This window comes from Camponotus vicinus, unplaced genomic scaffold (assembly GCF_025532165.1).
Source record: "Camponotus vicinus isolate PSW18456_S1 unplaced genomic scaffold, iyCamVici1.0 SCAF_1, whole genome shotgun sequence".
NCBI lineage: Eukaryota > Metazoa > Arthropoda > Insecta > Hymenoptera > Formicidae > Camponotus > Camponotus vicinus.
The window spans coordinates 20,788,243-20,806,045 of record NW_028141945.1 but is presented as its reverse complement, the minus strand read 5'-3'; the positions used below and the strand labels follow the sequence as shown (position 1 = coordinate 20,806,045).

Below are 17,803 nucleotides of genomic sequence, written 5' to 3'. Positions count from 1 at the left end.
ACGTACAAAATAATGAGAGGAATCAATTGGTGTAAAGAAAACACATAGTTGTTTTGAAGAAAAAATATGTAATTTGCAATTAACAATTCCATATTTTTTCTTAAAAACAACTATGTGTTTTTTTTTACACCAATTGATTCCTCTCATTATTTTGTACATAAAAGTATTAAGGTAAGATAATCGAAAAGTGAATATTTTACAAGATATTTTACGGTTTATGTAAAATTAAGAAATTATTTCAACCCTCATAACTCAAAAAGTACTTAACGAAAAGGTACTTAATTATAGTGTTTTGGAAAGCTCTCGAGATAAGCTACAAGAGTGTGCGAAAATATATAGGGTGTTTTATTTAAAAAAATTGAAGTGACCTTCACGTGACCTTCAAATGACTCTCCAAGGTCAAACCAATGATACCATCTTATGGCCCCCTCGAAACCAAACAACTTTTGTCTGAAATATTTTTCTCTCCCGGTCTTGGTTTTCGAGATATTCGACTGGTCGGATTAAAATGAAACACCCTGTATGTATGTATATATATATATATATATATATATATATATATATATATATATATACAGGGCGATCCTGAAAAACGTTATGTCTTTAAAATGACGTATTTCTGACACCATTCTAAGACAATTTTTCCTTTACCAAAATTTGATTTGAAGCGTAGTTTTTGAATTATGAGCAAAAATAGTTAGTAAATCACGCGTCGGGTACAGAAGGCAGGCAGGAGCGGCGCGGCGTGCCGCGAGCGCGGGCGCAGCTGACCGCCCGACGGGTGATTATCACCGCATGAGTCGCTAACTATTTTATCTTATAACATAAAATTATGCTTTAAATAAAATTTTGGTAAAGAAGAAAATGTTTTAGAATTACGTCAGAAATACGTGTTCCTTAAAATAACGTTATTTTAATAATGAAAAGTTGTTCCGGATCGCCGGCCGTCCGACGTTGCAATCAGCTGATTGCTACACGCGATGTGTGTATGGCGGAGTGTGTGCGTAAGAGAGAGAGAGAGAGAGAGAGAGAGAGAGAGAGAGAGAGAGAGAGAGAGAGAGAAAGAGAGAGAGAGAGAGAGGGAGGGTAGGAGGGACAGACATTCATACACACGCACGCACTTTTTTTCTCGCTCTCTTTCTCTCTTTTACGCAACACTCTCTCATTCAGTCTCTCACTCACACTCTCTCGGTCACTCACTCACTCACTCACCTTGTAGCAGCGTAGCGAATCTTCATGCTATGTATTGTTGTTATCTGCTGCACGGTTATGATTGCTAGAGATGCGCGACACATCGAAATTTTTTCGATTATTAGTCTCACACTCGATTGACACAATACAGATTACACGATAACGAGTTTACTGTTTATTCACTCACTATTGATTTATCGATACCAAAAATTACTTTCAAAGAAACGCGAATGCAAACAGCACATGACTCGACGCGAAGCGACGGACCGCGGAGACTGCGCGACCACAAGAGTTATGTTGCCAGAAACGCGACACGCGACATCTAACAAACGACTTGCGCGTGGCGCGTGATTGACGCGAGATAAGACGAACGATCGGCTAAAACCTTCGCATTGCGAATGCGGTAGAAAACATGAAACGTATAATGACATACTTAAAAAATTAATTATTTATTATAAATAATAACTATTTCTAATTATAATAAATAATTATTATTTTAAAAAGCATGTGTTGTACGTTATTACGTTTTCGAAATTATTGCATTCACGATGCGAAGATTTAAGTCAATCGCAAGAATAATGTAAGTAAAATTACATTTGGAAAAATTAATTTTTATTCTGCTCACAATGAAATGTTCCAACGTGAAAATGTATTGGTCGCTCTGAAAAGAGCGGATTGACTAAAAAAAATTTTAAAGCAGATGCTCAAAATGCCCGCCATCCATCCTAATGCAAGCTCTCATGCGTTTTAATAAGTTTCTTTCGACGTTTTCCATTATTTCTTCGTCAATATTCCAAATAGCGAATCGTAATATTGTTTCCAGATCTTCAATATCTTCGGGAAGCGTTTTATAAATTACTTCCTTGCAGTATCCCCATAAGAAAAAATCTAGAGGATTGAGATCCGGAGATCTTGCGAGCCAACGTATCGGGCCGTACCGACCCATCCAGCGTCTGGGAAAATTCTCGTTTAAGTAATTCGTAACGATCCTGGCGTTGTGTGGTCCAGCACCGTCTTGTTGGAAGATATTATCGTTTCTTTCAAATAATGGCACATCTTCTAAGAAATGTGGTAGATTTTCTGTTAATAAATCGACGTAGGTTCTTCCAGTTAAAATATCTGGAAGAATAACTGGACCAAGTATTTCAGTGCCCATTATTCCAGCCCACACATTAATCTTCCAACGAGTTTGAAAATTTCGAAATCGCGTGACTCTGGGATTTTCTTCGCTCCAAAAGTGCATATTATGCACATTAAAAATTCCTTCTTGTGTGAATAGCGATTCATCGCTGAATATCACACGAGAGGAATATCTGGGATCTCGATCGACGTTTTGCGAAAATTTTCTGCGATATGTATACATATATGAACTCATATATGTATACATATATGAGTTCAGATATACAGGGTGATCCAGAACAAACGTTGGTCTTTAAAAAAATAAATTGTCGAGTCTATTCTAAGACGATTTTCCCTTTACCAAAATTGTCTACGAGGCTTAGTTTTTAAATTATTAAATAAAATAGTTTGCCAATTACGGAACGAGTACAAGAGGTAGACAGGGACGGCGCAACTCACCGTCCGATACAGGCGATCATGTGGGGCGCTCGACGCGATCAGCTGATTGCTGCACACGATGAGTGTAACAATCAGTGTGTGTGTTTGTGTGTGTGTGTGTGTGCGTGCGCGCGCGCGCGCGTGTGTGTGGGTGTGGTGTATTTATGCACGCGTATCCACACATGCACCGTACTCTCTCTCTTTCTCTCTCTCTCTCTCTCCCTCTTTCTTTCTCACTCACTCACTCACTTATTCTTACCTTAATAATGAGATTCTTCATACTGCTGATAAATAGCAGTGCCCAGTGTGTTGCACGATAATAATCGTCGTCGACGAGACGTCGTTTCTTCAACATGCAGTCTGACATCGTCAAATAAGCGAAGTTTTTTCTTTCATCACTTTCGACACTTACAAATTTACTCGCGCATTTAATCACTCACGATTGATAAAAGGAGGAATTTACCAACGGTTACGGTACGAATTTAATAAACGGTTAACGTTAATTATTAATTACACACTCGATTAAAGAAACGCGTTAACAGAACGCGATACTCGATGCAAAGCGCGCGATGCGACGACCGACGACAAGCAGGTCAGGTTAGTACTAGCGCCTCTAGCGCTGCCAAACATAAACGTGTAGCATTACGCGCTACCGTAACCGTTGGTAAATTCCTTCTTTTATCAATCGTGAGTGATTAAGTGCGCGAGTAAATTTGTAAGTGTCGAAAGTGATGAAAGAAAAAACTTCGCTTATTTGACGATGTGTCAGACTGCGTGTTGAAGAAACGACGTCTCGTCGACGACGATTATTATCGTGCAACACACTGGGCACTGCTATTTATCAGCAGTATGAAGAATCTCATTATTAAGGTAAGAATAAGTGAGTGAGTGAGTGAGTGAGAGAGAAAGAGGGAGAGAGAGAGAGAGAGAGAGAGAAAGAGAGAGAGAGAGAGTACGGTGCATGTGTGGATACGCGTGCATAAATACACCACACACACACACACACACTGATTGTTACACTCATCGTGTGCAGCAATCAGCTGATCGCGTCGAGCGCCCCACATGATCGCCTGTATCGGACGGTGAGTTGCGCCGTCCCTGTCTACCTCTTGTACTCTCGTTCCGTAATTCGCAAACTATTTTATTTAATAATTTAAAAACTAAGCCTCGTAGACAATTTTGGTAAAGGGAAAATCGTCTTAGAATAGACTCGACAATTTATTTTTTTAAAGACAAACGTTTGTTCTGGATCACCCTGTATATATGTATATAAAGTTTATAAAAAGTATTAGAAGAGTAAAAAAAAGATAAGTATTAAAAAAGAAAAGTATTAAAAGAGTAAAAGTATTAAAAGTATAAAAAGTATTAAAAGAGAGATAGTAAAAGAGGGATATTAGTATAAATGTTTTATTTATTTAAAGTCAAAGAAGAATAAGCATAAAAAGCGAGAAAAAAGAGAAAGAGATAGAGAGAAGATAAAGGAAAGATAGAATAGAGAGAGAATATAAAGAAAGAGAGAGAGAGAGAAAGAGAGAGCAAAAAGAAGGAATATAATATTAGGTAACTATATATTTATTACACAATTTATTTATATGACTACATTATTTACATATCTTATATATTTTGTTAAATATAATTAATAAGGATTTTTAAATATTTCTTTTATTTGTTATTTATATTTTTTTTATTTGAAGTATTTGTTTGAGTTTTTATCATCGATAATCATAATATATAATTAATGTAAATGTTTTATTTAAGGATGTTTTGTACCTATTTTCAAAATATTGAGAATTTAATGAAAATTATACAGAATGTCCTTACATATGTTTCGAATCTTCAGTACAATTTTTAAATCGATTCACTAAAGCGTTCACAAGTTATAAGGATTTTTATTTGCACCGAATTAACATGTGTTCTTATGGGAAACGTATAACCACGTCGATTCAAATGACAAAAACACATGGAAATAATATTCAGAATTTGTTTAAAATTTGCAAAAGTGTAGTTTAGATACAGAGGAAATATTTGGTCAAATAATATTATACAAGTACTAACTGGTTAAAAAGATATTAAATATAATTCAATGAAATTAGCCATATATCTGACAAAAGGCGAAATTCTCTGCCAAAAGTTAATCATTTCGATTAACAAAATTCGGAATATTTCAGTAAAAACGCAATAAATATTAAAAAATACATCTCTGCACTGTAGCTAAGATCAAACTGTAATATTCCACGCAATTTCTCATACTCAAAATACACCAAAAGTGGATATATTCGTCAATATTGATTTTCAGCTACTATTTGCTGGGATTGTACATATAAAGCATCCTTAAAGTTATAAAATCGACGAAAAAACAGAGTGAGAGAGAGAGAGAGAAAGAAGCTTTAGTAAAATGAAAGAAGAGCAAAATTAAGTAAAAAAGAAGCAGAGAAAAAGATAAAAAGATATAGAAAGATAGAAAGAAAGAGAAAAGGAGGAATATAATATAAAAAGGTAATAATACTGTTCCATATTATTAAATAAAGTAAAATAAATAAAATAATATAAATAAAATAAAATAAAATATTATTAGTTGAAATAAGATTGCAAATTGTAGGTAAAGGAGCTATGTGCATTACATGCATTAAACAATTTGAGGTAGAAGTGTAATAAATTATATAGGGATAGTATAAGTTTAAATACAATGAGATATTTTACGACATTTCACGATATTTACGGGCGTAGAGTAAGCTCCCAAATATCGCAAAATATCGCAATATGAATAATCCTATACCAAAAGAAACAGAATATTAATCTACGCCCATAAAAATCGCAAAATATCGTATAATAAAGCAATGTATTTAAACTTATACTATTCTTATATAATTAATATTACACTGTGCACCCAAAATATCGCAATATATCGCAATTTGAATATACCTAAACCAATAGATAAAGAATAATAATCTACGCCCGTAAATATCGCATAATATCGTAAAATTTCCCATTATATTTAAACTTATACTATCCCTATATAATTAATATTACACTGAGCCCCCAAATATCGCAAAATATCGCATTGCATTTAAACTTATATACTATCCCTAGATAAATATTATTACACTGTGCCCCTAAATATCGCAAAATATCGAAATATGAATAATCCTAAACTAACCAATAATATTACACTGTGTTCGAAAACCATAAAAAGTATTCCGGTTCGAAAATTCGCATAAAAAAATCAGCATTTTTATAATACGAGATTCAAAATTAACGGGCGTCGAGAAACTTCTCGAGATCTCTATTTATAAGAAAAAACTCGACCGTTCCCGTTATCTCGCGTTTTTTCATCGCTCACGAGACGCTGGCCATAAACATTTACAATAACATTAGCAACCGTCGACAAAATCAGGGAGACGTACGGGCATGCGCGCCCATACGTCACGATCAGCTGATTGCCAATCAGCTGATAGAAAAAGGGTGCGCGCATGACAATTAAAGAATTGTCTACGTCAGATCTCATCGGCGGCCAATTGTACGTGGCGCCCTGAGGTCACCGCTAAAGTACAAAATTTATTGGGCCACGTCGCAACGGGCCTAAAATTCCGCTTGCCTTATAACGGGCACCGCACGTGAGCAAGTCGAAGTCTCGCACTTTTCGCCAAACCGCTTTTGTTAAACCGCTTCGCTTTAGAAAAACCGCTGATTAACCGCTTATAACGACCGCTTATTCATCTGGACAACCGCTTTATCTTCGTTTTGATAATACGCTAATTGAACTGTTTTATACGAACGCCTACGAATTCGGAAAACGCTCTTGTTTCGCTACACCGCTCGCGATACCGCTCGCGAAAACCGCGCTCACTGTGTTGCACCGCTGTTTCGCTAATCGAAATCACTGCACTAAACACTTGTCTTTTAATTTTGACTTTAATAAACGTCAGTCTTTTTTGTGTGAACGAGGCGCATTTTTCTTCGCTAAAAGACCTTTCGTTCCTATCGTCGCACTGTCGGATTCCGCTCGCGAACATTTTTGGTCCTTCGAGCCGGAGTTATCATCCTCATCCGCAATTTCGTGGGTGACATCCACAGTGCCGTGCAGTGTCGTGTAGTGCAGTTTCCTGTAAAGACAAGAAATCAGTTACAATGAGTGCCGATCTGAAGGCTTTGTTGGAGGCTCAAACCGACATCCACGGACGAATATCTCGCTCCGTGGGCAATCTCCGCAAGATGGGGGTCACCAACATCACCCTCGGCGCCATCCAAGCTCGTCTCACCATCCTCGATAACCTGTGGGGAAAAATCGAGGCTCAGCACGAGCTCATTCAAGTGGCTCTGAAAGAAAGGTACCATGAGAGTGAGTACGCCAAATCTGATTTTATTGATGTCGCGGAGAATACATACGTGACGCAACGCAGCACGTTAACCGGCTATGCCGAAAAACTAAGGAGCGAAGCGCCCACCGCATCCAAAAGCGAACCGAGTCCGGAGCAGACTCCAAGAACCTCGTTGCCGCGCATCAAACTCTATACGTTCTCGGGCGCGTACGAGGATTGGCCCGCGTTCCGCGACTTGTTCCTGTCGATAATCGGCAACAACTCGTCTATATCCGCAGTGGAAAAGCTCCACTATCTCCGCTCCTGCCTCCAAGGACCTGCGGAAAAGTTGATTCGTCCGTTATCAGTCACGGGAGATAATTACGAGCGAGCTTGGACACTTCTAAGCAAACACTATGAAAATAAGCGAGAACTTATCCGCTCCAACTTCGCCGCGTTCACCGCCGTGCCGAGGATGAAGTCCGAGACCGCCGAGGAGTTGAACCGTATCTACAACGCCGTCACCATCGCTGTCAACGTGCAGGAAAGCATCGACAGGCCCATCGCCTCTCACGGGATGGACCTATTCAACCATTTAGTTGTCGAGCTATTCGATCCGCGCACTCGACTCGAATAGGAATCCTCCACGTGCGATTCCTTCGATCCGCCGGACCATGACGCCCTGCTAAACTTTATCGCTAAAAGGACATTCACCTTGAATGCCGCCAAGCCAAGGTCCGCCGCGAAGGCCGAAGATGCCGCACGGTCAGCGAAGTCGCACTTCGCAAGGCACACGTCCGACGCCTCTAAGTGCGTCGTGTGCAAGGGAGAGCACTCACTCATGCAGTGCTCACAATTCAAGGCGAAGTCCGCGAGCGACAGGAAGTCCTTCGTAGAAGCCAACCGATTGTGCTTCAACTGCCTCGGCACTTATTTTATGGCGCAATGTCAGTCGATCAAGACGTGCGCCTTGTGCCAATCTCGGCACCACACTCTGCTGCATGATGCGTACCAGTCATCAACGTCCGCCGAGGTCAGTTCACTCTCCGCCGCGCTTCCAAAATCAGACCGCAAGGCGATCCTCCTCGCCACCGCACGTGTGACCATCGCCGATCACAAGGGGAGACCTCAAGCTGTCCGCGTCTTGGTCGACCAGGGATCCGAAGTCTCTCTCGTCTCGGAAGCTCTGGCACAACGGCTAAGTTTGCCGCGAACTCACTCCTCGTTGACGATCATGGGGATCGGAGAAGCATCAACGGGAACCACTCGCGGCAAAATTCCACTGAGCCTCTCCTCTGAGACAACCGGAACTATTCTCTCCGTCGTCGCGCACATTCTGCCGCGCCTCTCCTCGTATTCCGGGCCGACGGTGCAAAACATGTCCACCTGGCCTCATATCCGTGGACTCCCGCTGGCAGATCCACGGCCTTTCGACCAGGATCCAATCTATCTTCTGCTCGGCGCCGACGTCTACTCAGCCATCCTTCAGGATGGACTCCGCAAGGGCCGTGCGGACGAGCCAATCGCCCAGAAAACGGCTCTGGGCTGGATCCTGTCAGGAGGCAGCAGGACCACGCTCCGCTACCTCAACAGCTCCGACAACCGCAAGCTGAACGAGCCAGTTCAGCGACCCCGTGAGCAGGAGAAGGAACCCTCCACTCTTGCCGCTCTCTCAAAGAAAGAAGAGGAACTGCGCAGCCCGTGCACGGCGGGCGGGTTCCCTCTCACAAAGCGGGCCGCCAACGATGACAGCATCCTGGCTGGAGTCCCGCAGGAGAAGCGATCAACAAAATGGTCAAACCGCACTCCATTGATTGACTGCCAAGGGCAAGGTCGCCCCGGCGAAGCCAAGACCGCTGCCGCGATTCGAACTGTGCACGGCCGCGTTCGCAACGAATCTCATTGTTCTAATCCGCACTTTTCTAGGTCTATCCGCAGTGCTCAACGACCGAATCAGCCATCCGCTGCGATGGACAAGACCAGCCTGGTTCCTGCAGGACGAAGCATTCTGGCCACACGACAGCCGCGACGTGCCCGACGGAGAGCTACCCGAGCATCGAGCCGTCGGATCGCTCAACGCTGTCGGCCAACCGATCGCCGAGCCCAAGACGCTCCTCCGCATCTCTTGACCGCACCGGCTCTTGCGTGCCACTGCAGGATGTCACCGACTGCGATACAAATCCACAGTAGCCCGCTTCCTGGGGCTCACAATACGACGCAGCCGTCACCTCCGGACACGCGAGAACGCCGAAACTTCCGACTTTCTTTATCCCGCGTTGCTATATTGTAACAAATTGTATATATAACATCTATCCGTCATATCCTTTCCGCGTTTCTTTTCACATGTATTGCGCCGCTTTATTATAAACTTTCACTTGTCGCGTGATTTTACTATCATTTTCATTGATACCACGCATTTCCAATCAATGTAAAAATTAATCGCCGAACTCTTGTTACACCGCACACGATTAATTTCGATAATCATTTACTCTGCAATCACTCGCAAGATTATTTACGACAATCTTGGTTACGCGCACAATCAACGCACTGTTAGCACTTCACCACACTCACGCGATCATGTTCGTTCACCGTCGCGAAACACTCGCGAAATTACTCACAAAATCACTCTGTACATTTCACATAATTCACCGCTGTATATATTTCATCACATTCACGCGTTACTTATTCTCGCGAAAGACTCGAATGAAATGAGCAACACGTGTCTTTGTACTACGTCACTATCACATTCCATTCATTGATCGCGATTAACAGCTCATCGATGGAACCGTTCGCGACACCTGTCCGTACACGAACACATTCACAAATTTCGTCATGTACTGACGAGGCGGGCGGGATGTTCGAAAACCATAAAAAGTATTCCGGTTCGAAAATTCGCATAGAAAAATCAGCATTTTTATAATACGAGATTCAAAATTAACGGGCGTCGAGAAACTTCTCGAGATCTCTATTTATAAGAAAAAACTCGACCGTTCCCGTTATCTCGCGTTTTTTCATCGCTCACAAGACGCTGGCCATAAACATTTACAATGACATTAGCAACCGTCGACAAAATCAGGGAGACGTACGGGCATGCGCGCCCATACGTCACGATCAGCTGATTGCCAATCAGCTGATAGAAAAAGGCTGTGCGCATGACAATTGAAGAATTGTCTACGTCAGACCTCATCGGCGGCCAATTGTAGGCCCTGAGGTCACCGCTAAAGTACAAAATTTATTGGGCTACGTCGCAACGAGCCCAAAATTCCGCTCGCCTTATAACGAGCACCGCACGCGAGCAAGTCGAAGTCTCGCACTTTTCGCCAAACCGCTTTTGTTAAACCGCTTCGCTTTAGAAAAACCGCTGATTAACCGCTTATAACGACCGCTTATTCATCTGGACAACCGCTTTATCTTCGTTTTGATAATACGATAATTGAACTGTTTTATACGACCGCCTAGGAATTCGGAAAACGCTCTTGTTTCGCTACACCGCTCGCGATACCGCTCGCGAAAACCGCGCTCACTGTGTTGCACCGCTGTTTCGCTAATCGAAATCACTGCACTAAACACTTGTCTTTTAATTTTGACTTTAATAAACGTCAGTCTCTTTTGTGTGAACGAGGCGCATTTTTCATCGCTGAAAGACCTTCCGTTCCTATCGTCGCACTGTCGGATTCCACTCGCGAACACACTGTGCTCCTAAATATCGCAAAATATCGAAATATGAATAATCCTAAACTAACCAATACATACAGAATATTACTCTACGCCCGTAAATATCGCAAAATAACGCAAAATATCGCATTGTATTTAAACTTATACTATCCCTATATAATTAATATTACACTTTCCCCCAAATATCGCAAAATATCGCAATATGAATAATCCTAAACCAAAAGAAACAGAATATTTATCTACGCCCATAAAAATCGCAAAATATCGTATAATAAAGCAATGTATTTAAACTTATATTATCCCTAGATAATTAATATTACACTGTGCAACCAAATATTGCAAAATATCGCATTGTATTTAAACTTATACTATTCTTATATAATTAATATTACACTGTTCACCCAAAATATCGCAATATATCGCAATTTGTATATACCTAAACCAATAGATAAAGAATAATAATCTACGCCCGTAAATATCGCATAATATCGTAAAATTTCCCATTGTATTTAAACTTATATTATCCCTATATAATTAATATTACACTGAGCCCCCAAATATCGCAAAATATCGCATTGTATTTAAATTTATACTATGTCTATATAATTAATATTACTGTCACTGTGCCATCAAATATCGCAAAATATCGCATTGTATTTAAACTTATACTATCACTAGATAATTAATGTTAAACTGTGTCCCCAAATATCGCAAAATATCGCATTGTATTTATAGTTATGCTACGCCTCGAAAATTAATATTACACTGTGCCCCCAAATATCGGAAAATATCGAAATTTATAAACTTAAACCAATAGATACAGAATACTAATCTACACCCGTATTGACGGCATTGACGCGTATCCTGTGGAGTGAGCATTCACACATTTTTCAGCCTAACGAATAATCGCTAGAAAACAATATTCGCAGACTAGAAAAATATGTGAGGCGGAAGTGGCTGGATCGGGAATCGAACCCGAGTCTTTCGCTTTTCGGGCAACTGCTCTAGACCACTGAGCTATCCAGATCTCACACCTAATGCTGCTTTTTAACACAGTGATATGCAACTCCAGAGCGATGTTGGTATCTCACTCGATGAATGCAATGCCGATTGCCACGGACGATCCCTGAAAGGTCGCTCGTTGACCAAATAAGTGCCGGTGGAGGTATTCGCGTGCATGCTGGCTTCCGACTGGCCTTCCGTATGAACGGCACCGACGAGCACAACGCCGTAGAGTGACCACATCCCCCAAGATCCCTCTAGTATATACTAAAATCCCCACTGTACCAAATAGCAGTGGCGGATGGACCCTAAGATAGGGCCGGGGCAGACTTCCAGAAAACCTAACTGCTTTAACGTATACAAAAAAAAGTACAATAAGATTCGAACCAGAGACACGCAGCATACTAACCTTATATAATAATATAATAGAGTCTATAAATATATAAATACAAGAAAAAAATTGAATTTTAATTCGCATGAAATCTCTCGAAATACAGTTTCGAAATTTCAAGATTCTCTATTATTTGAACATTTAAAACTTATGTCGATGCTATGAAAAGTTAAAAATACGAATAAATAAAGAGCTATATGAAACAATTTACAATTCATCTAGAATTAATCTCAATATTAAGTTTAAACCTGCAATATATGTATTATACCTCAATCATGTCTTATAACAAATACAATTAGAATTACCTTTAACCGGAAACTCTACTATAAATATAAGAAAATGGATGTCTTCATTTGGTAATTATATTTGTAGCTACTGACGAGGTCAAAATAACATCTTTATTTTTACCAGAGAGAAGACTGAGGCCGGTATTCATAGTTCGATCTTATATTTAAGATTGTCTTGAGTCTGGTCCGAGGTTGACTTAAGACCTCATTCAACCAATCAAATGGCTACGTAGCATTTCAAGCTCGAACTTAAGACAATCTCAAATATAAGATCGGACTATGAATACCGGCCTGAGAGATGTCATGGCCTGCTTTTAGGTGATCCCTGAAAGCGATACTCCTTCTATGGACATTGAAAACGTGGACATGAACTACAAAGTCAATGTCCATGAATGTCCATGAATGTTTTCAGAGGGTAATATATAATGTGCACAATTTCTGGTTTTGTTCCGTGCTATGTGCACAAAATGCCGGTAGCACACCAGTGCTGTATAACAAGATACTTATGTATGTAAATTGATAGTAAATAAATTATTCAATCGCGAAAGATACTGTAATATTCAAAGATGAAATAAATATTTTTCTATATTCATTGTCATATTTATATCTTCTTATTTACAAAACACAAAATGCCTGCTGCGGTATAAAAACATTTTTAACCGTATTTCTTTAAATCTTCTTAATTAGCAGTAAACTGATCTTTGAAATTTATCAATCATTTTTTTAATTACTTAAAAATTTAATTATTAATACATGTATAGAATTTGTCAAATTAATCACTGATTCTTCTGAAGTTTTTATAATTAAGACTCGAAAAATATAGATGCTGCAAAATATTTTAAGTCTTCCTTTTTATAAAATATAAAGAATTCATGTTCTATTTTAATATAGCGAACATTATTTTTATATATTTTAATTATAATTTTCATACCAACATAATATTTTCATGCTTAATATAATATTTTTATGCATAATACACTACTCAAAAGAATCTAGGGAACACTTTTCATACCCTAAAAATTGGGCTATTTTCAAACCGCTGAAACTCGTCGGAAAATCATCGTAGAAAAAAAATTAAAAAAGCATTTTGAAGCATGAAGTTTCAACTTTAACGCGCTATCGGTGGTTTTTTAAAAATCTTTTATCTTCCTTATTCTGCGCTTTAAAAAGTAACACACTGTTTAGTTCCTTAAAATTATGTATTTTTAACACGCTACAACTTGATGAAAGAAATTTTTCTCGACAAATTCAACTCAAGCTCTATAAATTACAACATTTTCTCTGTAAAATGCTTTTTAAAAAATCTTTCTACGATTTTTGTTGACCGAGTAATGCGATTTTGAAAATAAACCAGTATTTTCTAAATATGATATCGATATTCGGTGAAAAATCATCGTAGATGAAAAATAAAAAAAGCATTTTGAAGCTTCAACTTTAACGCGCTATCGTTAGATATTTTAAATTTTTTATCTTCTTTTTTCTGCGCTTTAGAAAAAAACATTGTGTTTTTCCTTAAAATTACGTTTTTTTAACACTGTGCAGTTCGATAAAAAAATTTTTCTCAAAAAATTCAACTCAAGATCCATAAACTACAACATTTTACCTACAAAACGCTTTTTCAAAAACTTTCCTACGATTTTTTTTGACCGAGCTACATAACTTCGAAACCAATATGTAAAATGATGTATACCGCCGGCATTAGCGTTATCCAATGTGCACCACGTGGAGGTTGCCGATCGGATTTTGCACATCATGTGTAGTGTGTGTGTGTGTGTGTGTGTTACATAGCAGAGATAAGGACCCCGCAGTTCGTCACTCCTGCAGTATTCAATGACTCCAAACCCTCTCTGCTCTCTGAGTTTGGCGCCAAATTCCGCAAGAACTAATACGAAGATGCATAAACATGCAAGAGCGTCTGCAAGCGGTAATTGATCAGAGAGGAGGTAACACACGCTATTAAACACATATGTACTCACGCGCGCGCGTGCTGGCGCACACACACACACACACACACACACACACACACACACACACACACACACACAGAGAGAGAGAGAGAGAGAGAGAGAGAGAGAGAGAGAGAGAGAGAGAGAGAGAGAGAGAGAGAGAGAGAGAGAGAGAGAGAGAGAGAGAGAGAGAGAGAGAGAGAGAGAGCAGAGAGGGTTTGGAGTCATTAAATACTGCAGGAGTGACGAACTGCGGGGTCCTTATCTCTGCTATGTAACACACACACATACACACACACACTACACATGATGTGCAAAATCCGATCGGCAACCTCCACGTGGTGCACATTGGATAACGCTAATGCCGGCGGTATACATCATTTTACATATTGGTTTCGAAGTTATGTAGCTCGGTCAAAAAAAAACGTAGGAAAGTTTTTAAAAAAGCGTTTTGTAGGTAAAATGTTGTAGTTTATGGATCTTGAGTTGAATTTTTTGAGAAAAATTTTTTTATCGAACTGCAAAGTGTTAAAGAAACGTAATTTTAAGGAAAAACACAATGTTCTTTTCTAAAGCGCAGAAAAAAGAAGATAAAAAATTTAAAAAATCTAACGATAGCGCGTTAAAGTTGAAGTTTCAAGCTTCAAAATGCTTTTTTTATTTTTCATCTACGATGATTTTTCACCGAATATCGATATCATATCTAAAAAATACTGGTTTATTTTCAAAATCGCATTACTCGGTCAACAAAAATCGTAGAAAGATTTTTAGAAAAGCATTTTACAGAGAAAATGTTGTAATTTATAGAGCTTGAGTTGAATTTCTCGAGAAAAATTTCTTTCATCAAGTTGCAGCGTGTTAAAAATACATAATTTTAAGGAACTAAACAGTGTGTTCCTTTTTAAAGCGCAGAATAAGGAAGATAAAAAATTTTTGAAAAACCACCGATAGCACGTTAAAGTTGAAATTTCATGCTTCAAAATGCTTTTTTAATTTTTTTTTCTACGATGATTTTTCGACGAGTTTCAGCGGTTTGAAAATAGTCCAATTTTTAGAGTATGAAAAGTGTTCCCTAGATTCTTTTGAGTAGTGTATTTTTATGCTAAATACATATTACAAAATATATGACAAAATATAATACAAATTTAATATAAAATATAATTCGAAATTTAATACAAAATAATTTATTACATGGAATAATTTATTACACGAAAATGTGCAAAATATAAAATTTACTAAAAATTTTTACATAGTCCAGACGAGACTGATCGGCGAAGATTAATTACGCGACATTTATTATTAAAAATACATATGCAATAATAGAATTTAATAAGTTTTATATAACGTAAATAATCGTGATCAAAAGAGTCATTAATAAAATTATTGATCGTTTCTTCGATTGTAAAAGAAAGTATTTGCATTACTGGCGCATTTTGTATAGATTATCAAAGGAAATATTCAAAATGAAAAGATAGAATAAACTTCGAAGTCAACAATTAAATTACTAAATAAATCGCGATTTAAAATTCGCGAGAAAACGCGACGAATAAATAAATCGACAATAATCGGAATATTCGCGATTGCGAGATACGCATAATTTTTATAATATGATAATCGAAACCATCAATAGACACGCGTGCGATTTAATTATTATCATACAAATGATGACAGACGAAGATATTGTAGCAAACATTTGTGATCCGTATTGTTTATGAACATAATTCACTGTCCGATTTATTTGCGATTAATACGCGACTTTATACGAATTTCATTGATTGAGAATAAAATACATATCCTATTTCGCGCATGATTAGCTGAATAAGATGAAATAAGCGCTATTAGTTTTAAAATATAATTAAAAATCGCATTGTGGCCACGTTCAATAGAAAATAACGGAACGAATGATTTTCAAAGTCCCTCTAATAATTGATGTAATTGTAGAGTTTAATAAAATTTAAATAATGTAAAGAATCGCGTTTAAAACAGTCATTAATAAAGTTATTGATTGCCTTTTAAATTATAGAAAAAAATATTTGCACTATCAACATTTTGCACGAACTATTAAAAACAATATTCAAAGACGTGGAAAGATAAACAAAGCTTCAATGTATTAGTCAACGATAAAATTATAAGATAAATCGCGATTTAAAATTCCCGCGAAAACGCGACGAATAAATAAATCAATAATATTCGGAATATCCGATTATGATATGTATACCTTTTATAATATAATAATCGAAGCTCCTCAATAGACATTATAATCGCGCGCGATGTAATTATCACATAAATGCGAAGATATTTTGACAGACAATTTGATGACTGTAATATTTACGAATACAGTACTCACTGTCCGAGTCAACTGCGAATCTTTATAAGATAAATCGCGACTCGAATTCACGAGAAAACGCGACGAATAAATAAGTCGATATATGCGGAATATTTGATCGCGATACGTATAATTTTTATAATATAATAATCGAAGCTCTCAATAGACACGTGCGCGATATAATTATTATCACATAAATATAAAAAATCGAAAATATTTCGACAAACACTTGAGGTCTGTAATGTTTGTGAATATGCAATTCACCGACCGATTAACGGTAATTATGCATAAAAAGGGCCCACCTTCGCACAAATGTGTCATTGACATATGTTGTCAAGGTCATATCTCTAATTAATATTCTGAAAGTTTCAGCCGGCAGTCGTTGTTTATTAAAAAGTTATTAACAAACGAATTTCACAATTTTAATGCTTTTTATCTCCGAAAATATTGATTTGAGAAAAAAAATTTTAAGCAAAAAATATAGCAGCTGAGAAACTTTACAAAAAAGGTTATATGCATTGTTTTCATAAACCTACTATTTTAGCTGTTATATGAAAAAATAATAATTTTAAATACATTTAATACAATTTAAATTTATATAGAATTTAATACAATTTAATACAATTAAAAAATATCACAAATATATGTGTACACACACACACACACACACGCGGGGAGTGCAAAGGGGGCCTTCGGCCCCCCTCCCGCAACCGCCCCGCCGGTAGGCAAGGTGGACCTCGCTTTACAACTTACAGTATATATCCATTGTGATTGAACTCTTCGCAATGCGTCTCTACCGGCGGGGTGGTTGCGGGAGGGGGGGCCGAAGGCCTCCCTTGCACCCCCCGCGTGTGTGTGTGTACACATACATTTGTGATATTTTTTAATTGTATTAAATTGTATTAAATTCTATATAAATTTAAATTGTTTACCTTTTTTTTATTTACCTTTAATTTACCTTTTTTCTTCGACTTGCGAGTTCGACCACTATTTTTAAGTTTCATATTCGTGTTCAGGAGGTAAAAATACGTAGAAATTGGGTATTCTTACCCATTATTTCATATAGGTAGGTTTTCCGAAGGTTTTCGGAAGGTTTACCTTATTTTTGTATTTATTATTTTTATCCTTTT

At 38.0% G+C, this 17,803-nt stretch overlaps 1 long non-coding RNA gene and 1 pseudogene across 1 annotated transcript; one reads left to right on the top strand and one right to left on the bottom strand.

Moving 5' to 3' along the window:
- Positions 1 to 17,803, top strand: part of LOC145968331 (small ribosomal subunit protein uS5-like) — a 181,772-nt pseudogene that overhangs the window by 66,455 nt on the left and 97,514 nt on the right.
- LOC145959454 (uncharacterized) lies at positions 6,450 to 7,423 on the bottom strand. The gene is made up of 3 exons (XR_014435037.1): positions 7,135 to 7,423; positions 6,919 to 7,065; positions 6,450 to 6,851 (listed from the first exon to the last, which is right to left on the bottom strand). It is a non-coding gene; the product is annotated as an uncharacterized LOC145959454 (long non-coding RNA).